Here is an 8,871-nt window from a genome sequence, read left to right on the forward strand (position 1 = left end):
TTTCCTGCTGCAGTCCCTGCTCCTGCCTTGCCAAAGGGCAAAGGGAGGATATAGTGCTGTTCCGTCACTTCATCTTTTTGAAAACAACTTTGCATCAGACCACGTTAAAAAAATAGCTAACAAAGATAAACAAGAAAAGCATAGTTTAAGCTCAGATGAAGTAAGACCAACAAAGATGTGGTTTTGAGTGGAAGTAGCCCAGAAATGGATAATTCCTACCCACAAGCAGTTACTGCTAAAACAATACAGAGTTTGCTATGGAATATACCTAACCTGAAGATTACAGTAGCAAAGCTGCCAGACTCAGGAATGCTTCTGTGATCCAGCATTTAGGTGGGTCCCACTTGTGCCTCACTCCCTGTGCTGGGATTTCCATTACAAGGATGGAAATTATCCTGTACTCTGAGGTTATAATCATTAAGCAAACATACAATAATTCTACAAGTCATGTATCACATCAGAAAAAAATGCCTCAATTTTATACCAGCTACTTTTGTCTCTATGTGGGGAAAAAAAATTATTCATTCAAAATGGCTAGACGGGTTGCCCCTGCGCTGACTGAAATAAATGGCAAAACTCAGTCTGACTCCGCAGTTGCAGGACCTGAACCGCAATGAATAGCAAGCTTCTTCCTTTGCCAGTTTTTCCCTTATGCATTTACACAAACACACATTCAGATTATTTTGCAGGGCCTGAAACCAAAACAAGACTTTGAACAATTAAAAATATCCCTTCAGAGTCCCTCAGAAGCTTTAAATGACCTTCTGGGTCAGAAGATGCCCCGTACAAAGTACATGTTTGGCCCCAGTTGAGGAAACTCTCTCTCCTGAGGGCACCAGGCAAAGAAGTGCTTAATTCTAAGTAAGAGCTTAAGTTTCATTGAAATCAATACAATGGACAGTGGACGGGGCCACAAATTCTCCCTAGTAAAAGGCTGCATTGTCACTTTGGTTGCTCAGTAATGAATGAAGGGCTGAGCTTTTGCCCAGACCTTGCTGACACTGAGAGTCTGCTGACCTTTGCCATCACTCCTCAATTTCGGTGCCCTCCTTGAGGTGCCAAGGCCATTGCAGTGATGCCGGGGGCTGCGATTCTGGCAACTCCCGCTTTTCCTGTGGCCAGCCCTGCCCAAACAGCCCCTGCACCATAGTCCATGGCTGTCGCAGAAACCATGCTGAAATTCCTCTCCTCCATAGCACTCTGCAATATGGAAAATAAAGTCCCACCAAGATCATACAGGTAGGCTAAGGTCATGTATCTAGTCATTGTATGTCTCAGAAAGCAACCCTGGAGTCCCAGTTCCAAAATCTGGGATGGGTTTCAGGCCAAGGTAGTATCTGCAATCACTTTTCCAGCTGCTGCTCTAATCTGATCGCACGTGCACTGAATGCAGCAGGTAACTAGTTTTGAGTCTGATGGCATGGCACGTTCCTTGTTATGGCTCAAACAGGAGCAGCAAAAAACAACAACCTGAATGAACCAAAGAGAATAGAAGTTTGAAATGGCTCCCCTCCTTTTCAAGGTAGAATCACAAGAAGCTGACAGCAGAAAAAACTCATAAAGATGTAAATTCAACATTTCCTTCCGTGGTCAACATCTGCTCATTGAAGAGGAGCCAAAGATGCAGCAGTAAGAACTTTCAAAGCCACAATAGTCCCAGGAATCCAAACATCAATAGGAAGACTTGGAGTCTCATCTTAAAGAATGTGATTGACCAAATTAGGAAAACAAAGGCAAAGATATATAAACAATGAGTTCAGAGGAGACATAACAACATTAGTGCCTTAACAGTTATTTTCTTAGAGTTCAGGAACTTCCCTTTATTTGGGTTTTCTAGGAAACTTTTTGGTTTTTTGTTTGGGTGGGGGATGACTTTGGTGTTTTTTTTAAATGAAGGTCCTAGACATTGCTTTTCCTTTTTTCTTTTTAATACCAATCAGGCAACACATTCAACACTGCATTAACCAGTGTTGATTGTGCCCTTACTTAACCTCATCAGTCTATTTTCTTTAGCGAGATAACAGCTGAATCATTCACATTAAACTGGCTTGCAGTCCTGAAAGAGTACAGCAAAGTACATGATTTTTCTATCAATCAAAAAACAACATAAAACTTATTTCAGATCCCACCAAATATTTTATTTTATATCCAGCTGATGTAATGTTTTGTATGATTTAGGGGTGGACTTCAGTTATTTTTAAGTACATTTGTAGTAAAATGACAAAACAAAACAACCACTTAGAAGTTATTAAACTGGATACTTCCACTTTCTCTTTTTTTTTTCATTTTTTCCCCAGTTGTGCTATTTTTTCCGTAAGAGGAATAACTAAGGAAGCTACATCAAATGTGCAACATATCTGAGTAGCTTTCTGTAATGAAAATAATCTATTTTTAATACAAAGATGGAGGAATTATATAGAGGGAGACGCAACAAAAATAACCCTTATAGCACCACAACTGTATTGATGGGCTCCTGTTGCCAGTCACAGATCTGGGAGAGATCAAAACAACAGACCTTCCCACTGGAGCAGGCTGAGGTACCTCTTTCTCACACCAGTTGATACTTTATGCTGTATCAGCTACTGGAAATCACTTGGGTTGCATGAAGAGCCTCTATACAGTAAGGGTCTTGCAAATGTAGCCATAAAATGTACTGTTCTTGCCATGCTGGCATGCAGAAGAAAAACTGTGCTGTTTGTAGCCACATACCCAGCATCTCCTTAAAGCACTCTCAAACACGCAGGCATGTTATCAGGGGCCAAGGAGAGCAATGCTGGGCACAGCTAAGGCGCTGGTGATTGCTGGCGGAGAAATAGCAGGTTCATAGCAGGAGTAGCAAAGCAACCGTTTGTCATCACGGTGGCTGCCCTCACTCCTTTCTCACCTTCACCTGGTACACAATTTATCACATGCTAAGAAGAAGTGCTGTGGGATCTCTGTGCTACAATATTGGCAGAAACCACTGAGTAAATGATAACCCTAACAACCTACTTGTAATTCCCTTTGGACTCTCTCATAAATACCAGCTAGCCAGCATTGGTCTTTAAGAAGTATTTCTTCAGGGGAAAATTGCACCTCTGGTGAAGAGAATCCATCAGTCACTTAAATTCAGCAGGACTGACCTTTGAAGCCACAAGCTCTGTGCTTATCCTTCTTTAATCACGAATTTTGGGAGCAGGTCCTTCAAAGTAATGTCAGATCCTTTCTGTCCTTTCTCTCTTTTTTTTTTAAATGTAAAAAGTAAGGAGTTTACTGCAAACATGCTTTTATAAAGATCATTAACACACTTAAAATTAAGCTCACATTCAATTTCTTTGTTTGATAAGTTGTAATGTTCCTAGTCTTTTTCTATGTGCTTGAAAAAGTGGATAGATAAATGATTTTTCTATTGATAAACCTCAGTAGGCAGCTAAGCATCACTCAGCTGCTTGCTCACCCCCCCACCCAGTAGAATGGGGGAGAGAATCAGAAGGGTAAAAGTGCAAAAACTCATGGGTTGAGATAAAGACAGTTTAATAATTTTTTTAAGAGGAGGAAAAAACCGACAAGGGGAGGGGAACACAAGAAAAACAAGTAATGCAAAAGAAAATTGCTCACCACCAACCAATCGATGCCCGGCCAGTCCCCAAGCAACGGCAGCCCCGGCCAACCTTCACCCATGCCCCTCAGCCCCAGTTTTATGGCTGAGCATGACGTCATATGGTGTGGGATATTCCCTTTGGTCAGTTGGGGTCAGCTGTCCCAACTTTGTCCCTTCCCAACCTCTTGTGCACCCCCAGCCTACTCACTGGTGGGGTGGTGTGAGAAGCAGAAAAGGCCTTGACTCTGTGTAAGCACTGCTCAGCAGTAACGAAAACATCCCCCTCTTAACAACACTTCTACGACAAATCCAAAACACAGCCCCATACAAGTTACTATGAAGACAGTTAACCCTATCTTGGCCAAAACCAGTACACTACATCATGCCAGCAATTCCTGTGGAAGTGGCAAATACCAAATTTTAGTTTCTGTGCCACCATTCCAATATTCCCATTTCCCACCAAATGGAAAGCGCCATAGACAAACACTCATCACACTGCTTCAGAGCCTGGCTTACGGACGATCATCTCCTGATGAAGTCCCAGGGCTCATGTTTGAGAGTGCTAAAGTTTTTAGTGGTCATCACCTGACAGTCAGTACTGGGGGAAGAGCAAAGCCAGCCCCAACCCAGACAAAAGGCTTTCCAGAATGGGATGACAAGCTCCCAGTTTTGCTTGCCAGGCTTTTCTTTGTCACAGCTGCCCACCACAAAGCTTAGAAACAGCTCAGATCAAGGTGGTAGCAGGCAGCAGGATCGGAGGACTGAGCGCAGTAAAGAAATCATGTTCCTTATGGTCGTGGTCAAGCCTAAATCTCTTTTTCCTCCAGTTTTCCACTTGTAAAACAGGCACAATAATACTCCGTATTACCTCTGTGACTCTACCAGCCATAGTGGATTTCTGCTGACCCCTCTGGATGCAGTGGCATGGTACCAGGACCCTCAGCACTGCCACTGTCCTTACTTCTGCTTTCCCATCCACATCCCAGTCTTTATCCAGATTAAAAAACAAAAAAAGTTTTTTTCATTACAAAAGGCTTTTGTAACTTGTAATTCTTAAATAACATGGGCTCCAAATTACAGCAATATGTCAGTTAAAAGTACTGAACTGCACATGAAATCCCGAAAACTATATATTCTATAGAGACAGAACCAGTGAATTATTTTGCTTGTGCAAAAACAATACTGTAAAATCTAAGGGGATACCATATGCAAAGGTAAATAAAAATCTAGACAGGTAGAAAATACTTACCATCAGTAAACATGTTAGGAAATATAATATAGTTTGACCATACACAATTTTAGTGACATCAGTTCCAACTTCTTTTCAAAAGTGCGTCAGTTTCCTCCCTAATTTATTTTCAGGGAGTAAGTAGTTCATTTTGTGACTGTCTGTATTAGCCATAGATTTTAGCACTTCCTCATGAACTTCTACTATTCTTTCTCTGGTTTCCGCTACTACTACAAAGGAAAAACAATCAGAAATTACTTTTATACACTCTGCAGTTTAGGAAATAAGCCCATGATTACTGGAACATCATTTTCCAGGAAAGCTTCCCTGCAAATAGCACACACGATCTGCACTAGGAAGAAGTCAGTTTTGCTGTTTATCAGTTACAGATTAAAATTTCAAATACGTTTATAAAAATGTAATAGTAAAGGGTTTTTTGATCTATATCTTCTCTCTGAATTAAGCCAGAATATAAGCAAGAATACACTGGGGGGGGGGGGGGGGGAATGCATCTTGTAAAAATAATGTCTTTTACATATATACCACCTTGGATATCAATACTGTTGCTAATAGATCAGTAGAGTTTGACTGAAAGCAAAAAGACAGGAATCATACCATATGAGCAATCCCAGAAGGAATGCCTCTAGTGGTTCAAAACATATTTCACTTGCCTCTGGCATGAGTTTCTGGATTAGTGTCATATACGTGTCAACATGAAACAACATAGGCTATTTGTTTATACATTCACATTACTCCTCCTTATGTTGTTCTGTATGTCGGCTGACATTGACTATACATATATATCAATATATTCAACCCAGCGAGTGCATTCCTCTGTCAGGTACCTGTTAATGAGACATAACCACCGAGTACAAATAAAAGGAAACTGAGGTAATGATGTCTATAACTGAGACAGTGACACAAAATGGACAGAGACTTAACAGCGCTGCTTGCATACTACTAATTAGAAACGGCATTGTGTAAAGACATATTTTGACTAATAAGCAAACAGAGCTGCAGCTTGGTTTTTAAGATCCAGTCAGGTGATAAGACCCAGACACGCACAACCTGAAGTCTGTAGTGGTTTCCATTGGTTTTCAACCAATAATAGCAGGAAAATCATGCCTGGCATGTTTTAAACTGGGTATCCTTAGCCAGCACAGCTAGGTGCAAAGTTTCTTTGCTCCAGCCAGAAAATCAGCAATTGGAATTCTGATTCTGGGATTTGAATTCTTGAACCAAATCTCCCTTTGAAATAAATGCTAGCAATCTTTCATTTATTACACTTAAAAACCAGCCACCTTAAGACCTTGAGCAGGCAAAGAACAGTCAAACATGATTTCAGCCAAATTCCTGCATTTTGGGGTAGACAGCATGTCTAATAGGCCCAAAGCTGGTTTCTAACCAATGGAGTAGCTGTAAAAATGAGATGCCCTCTGCATGACTTCCATATCATCTGATAGAGTAGAAGAGTCGGCAGCAATCCCAGGACATGTTCTCCTTGGTGACGAAGCAGCTTAATAAGTTTCTGCTCTCTGCCCCCTTAATCTCTCCAGCCATTCATTCCTGTCCCTGGGCTGCAGCTTGCTGCAGTCTCATTGGGCTGATATTATTGTCGATCTAAGCTGGGTTAAAAATACCTGTCCCCAAAACACTTTCCTTTTTTATTATTTACCTTGAACCACTTCACTGGTCCTGCACATGGCTGTACCACCACAAGCAGGACACAAGGAACTCGAGCAAGGAAAAAGGAGATCCTTAAGCAAGCTTTCCCATCAAAGAAAACATATCCTGAAACTAGATCCTGTAACAACATTAGAGTTTACTGCTAGCTTTGTAAACTAAGGGTCTGGAAATGTTTATGTTCCTCCACCGTCAGAACAAGGCAGAAAACTACACTGACTGACAACATGAGAACAACAGAATCCACTAACGCTTCCCTATTGCAGTAGGTATTGCTAATTTAAAAAAAAAAAAAAAAGACTTCACCAAGGTAGTATGCAGCAATGACTTGAGGATATAGAACCAGGAAGAAGACACACTACCATGCCCCAGCAGTCCAGCCCGCCTGTCTCCAGAAAGGATGCTGTCGTGGTTTAACCTCAGCCGGCAACTAAGCACCACGCAGCCGCTCGCTCACTCCCCCCCGGTGGGATGGGGGAGAGAATCGGAAGGGTAAAAGTGAGAAAACTCCTGGGTTGAGATAAAGGCAGTTTAATAGGTAAAGCAAAAGCCACACACGCAAGCAAAGCAAAACAAGGAATTCATTCGCTACTTCCCATGGGCAGGCAGGTGTTCAGCCATCTCCAGGACAGCAGGGCTCCATCACGCGTAACGGTTACTTGGGAAGACAAACGCCATCACTCCAAACGTCCCCCCCTTCCTTCTTCTTCCCCCAGCTTTATATGCTGAGCATGACGTCACATGGTATGGAATATCCCTTTGGCCAGTTTGGGTCAGCTGTCCTGGCTGTGCCCCCTCCCAGCTTCTTGTGCACCCCCAGCCTTCTCAGTCGGTAGAGCATGGGAAGCTGAAAAGTCCTTGACTAGTGTAAACACTACCTAGCAACAACTAAAACATCGGTGTGTTATCGACATTGTTCTCACCCTAAATCCAAAACACAGCACTGTACCAGCTACTAGGAAGGAAATTAACTCTATCCCTGCCGAAACCAGGACAGATGCCTACACGTAGCATGTCCTCTTCTCGCTTGTCCGCTGCCTAGGGAAGAGAGGGGCAGCCCTGCTCCCTTCTCACCCACTTGGGTACCACTTGCCGCCCCACAGCTGGTTGTTCAGTTTAGGATTGGGCAGTCTGAAAGTAAAAAGGCAGGAAATTTGCCTTTCTGTAAAGGGTAAGCAAAAGGCTTACAAATCAGTGAAGTCTTTTGAGGTTTTAATGGCATACTAGCATTTTGACAGCCTCTCTCGAAAGAGCCAGTTTCACTTGAGAAGCAAGTAAACTGAGCCAGAAGAAGCTGTTTTCCCAGCATCGCTTGCTTTGTTGGAGAGTGAGTGAGTTTTGGCTTTCCTGGTTTTTGCTAGCTTGGGCCACACCCATATTTCAATCTAAAATTAGCTTTTAATACTACATTTTTTCACTACTGCAGAAGAGGGGTTTGAAGAGCAGCTCTACAAAGCATGTCATTACTCATTTAAGATACTACAGTCTACAAGCTGATTGTTTATTTAGGATTTGGTTTGGATGATTATTACAATTGAAAAACATATTACATAACTGGAAGAGAATAACTGAAGCCTAGTCTACTTTGTAATTTATAGGACTCAATTCTGAAAAACACTTATGCACACACTTCTCTATACTTGTGTGAATTACTTCATTGAATACAGCAGACTAATGTATAAACCCACTCCCAACTGAGAACATTTGTAGTAAGGGAACGTGTGAAAATTTCTACAGAACTAAAAAGGCATGAATGCACTTCATTTTTTCTGATCCCTCATCCTTCCTTCCTCCCTCCCCCCAAATACCAATTTAAGGACGTAAGGAGCTCATTCTAACATAATTTTCAGCAGTTTCAGGTTAGTATAATTTCACTGACTTGAGAGAATTATTTCTCATTTGGTGAAGGTGAAAAGCAGTTTCAGATACTTCCTGCTGATCAGTCACACTCTGAAAACTAAAAGCATTAAAGTTGGCATAAGATAGATCAAATACTGAGCTCTTTTTCATCTGAAATTTCAACATGGTTCTTTCATACCCTAAAAAGCAGAGGGTTTCCTCGTGCAAATGTTAACAGCAGACTTAACACAGACTTAAATAGAGTGCTGCTATAACACGAGATCATAAATGCTTTCTTGTTACCATAATTCGTGTTCATTTATTGACAAGGGGGTTAGCTATTTAACTGAATCCAAAAATTATAATTGACAGATTAAAAATTCTTACCAGTGGCAGTTTGCTGCTGCTCTTGTTCATCAAGTGAAACCTATGCTGGCCTGGTTTACTACATACCCGCACAACAGGAGTCACGGATTGGTCCCTGTTAGTTACGGCAACTCAGCAGAGCAGTAGTAACTTCCAACTACTGATGAGCAGCAGC

The sequence above is a fragment of the Aptenodytes patagonicus genome, chromosome 2 (assembly GCF_965638725.1).
Source record: "Aptenodytes patagonicus chromosome 2, bAptPat1.pri.cur, whole genome shotgun sequence".
Classification (NCBI taxonomy): domain Eukaryota; kingdom Metazoa; phylum Chordata; class Aves; order Sphenisciformes; family Spheniscidae; genus Aptenodytes; species Aptenodytes patagonicus.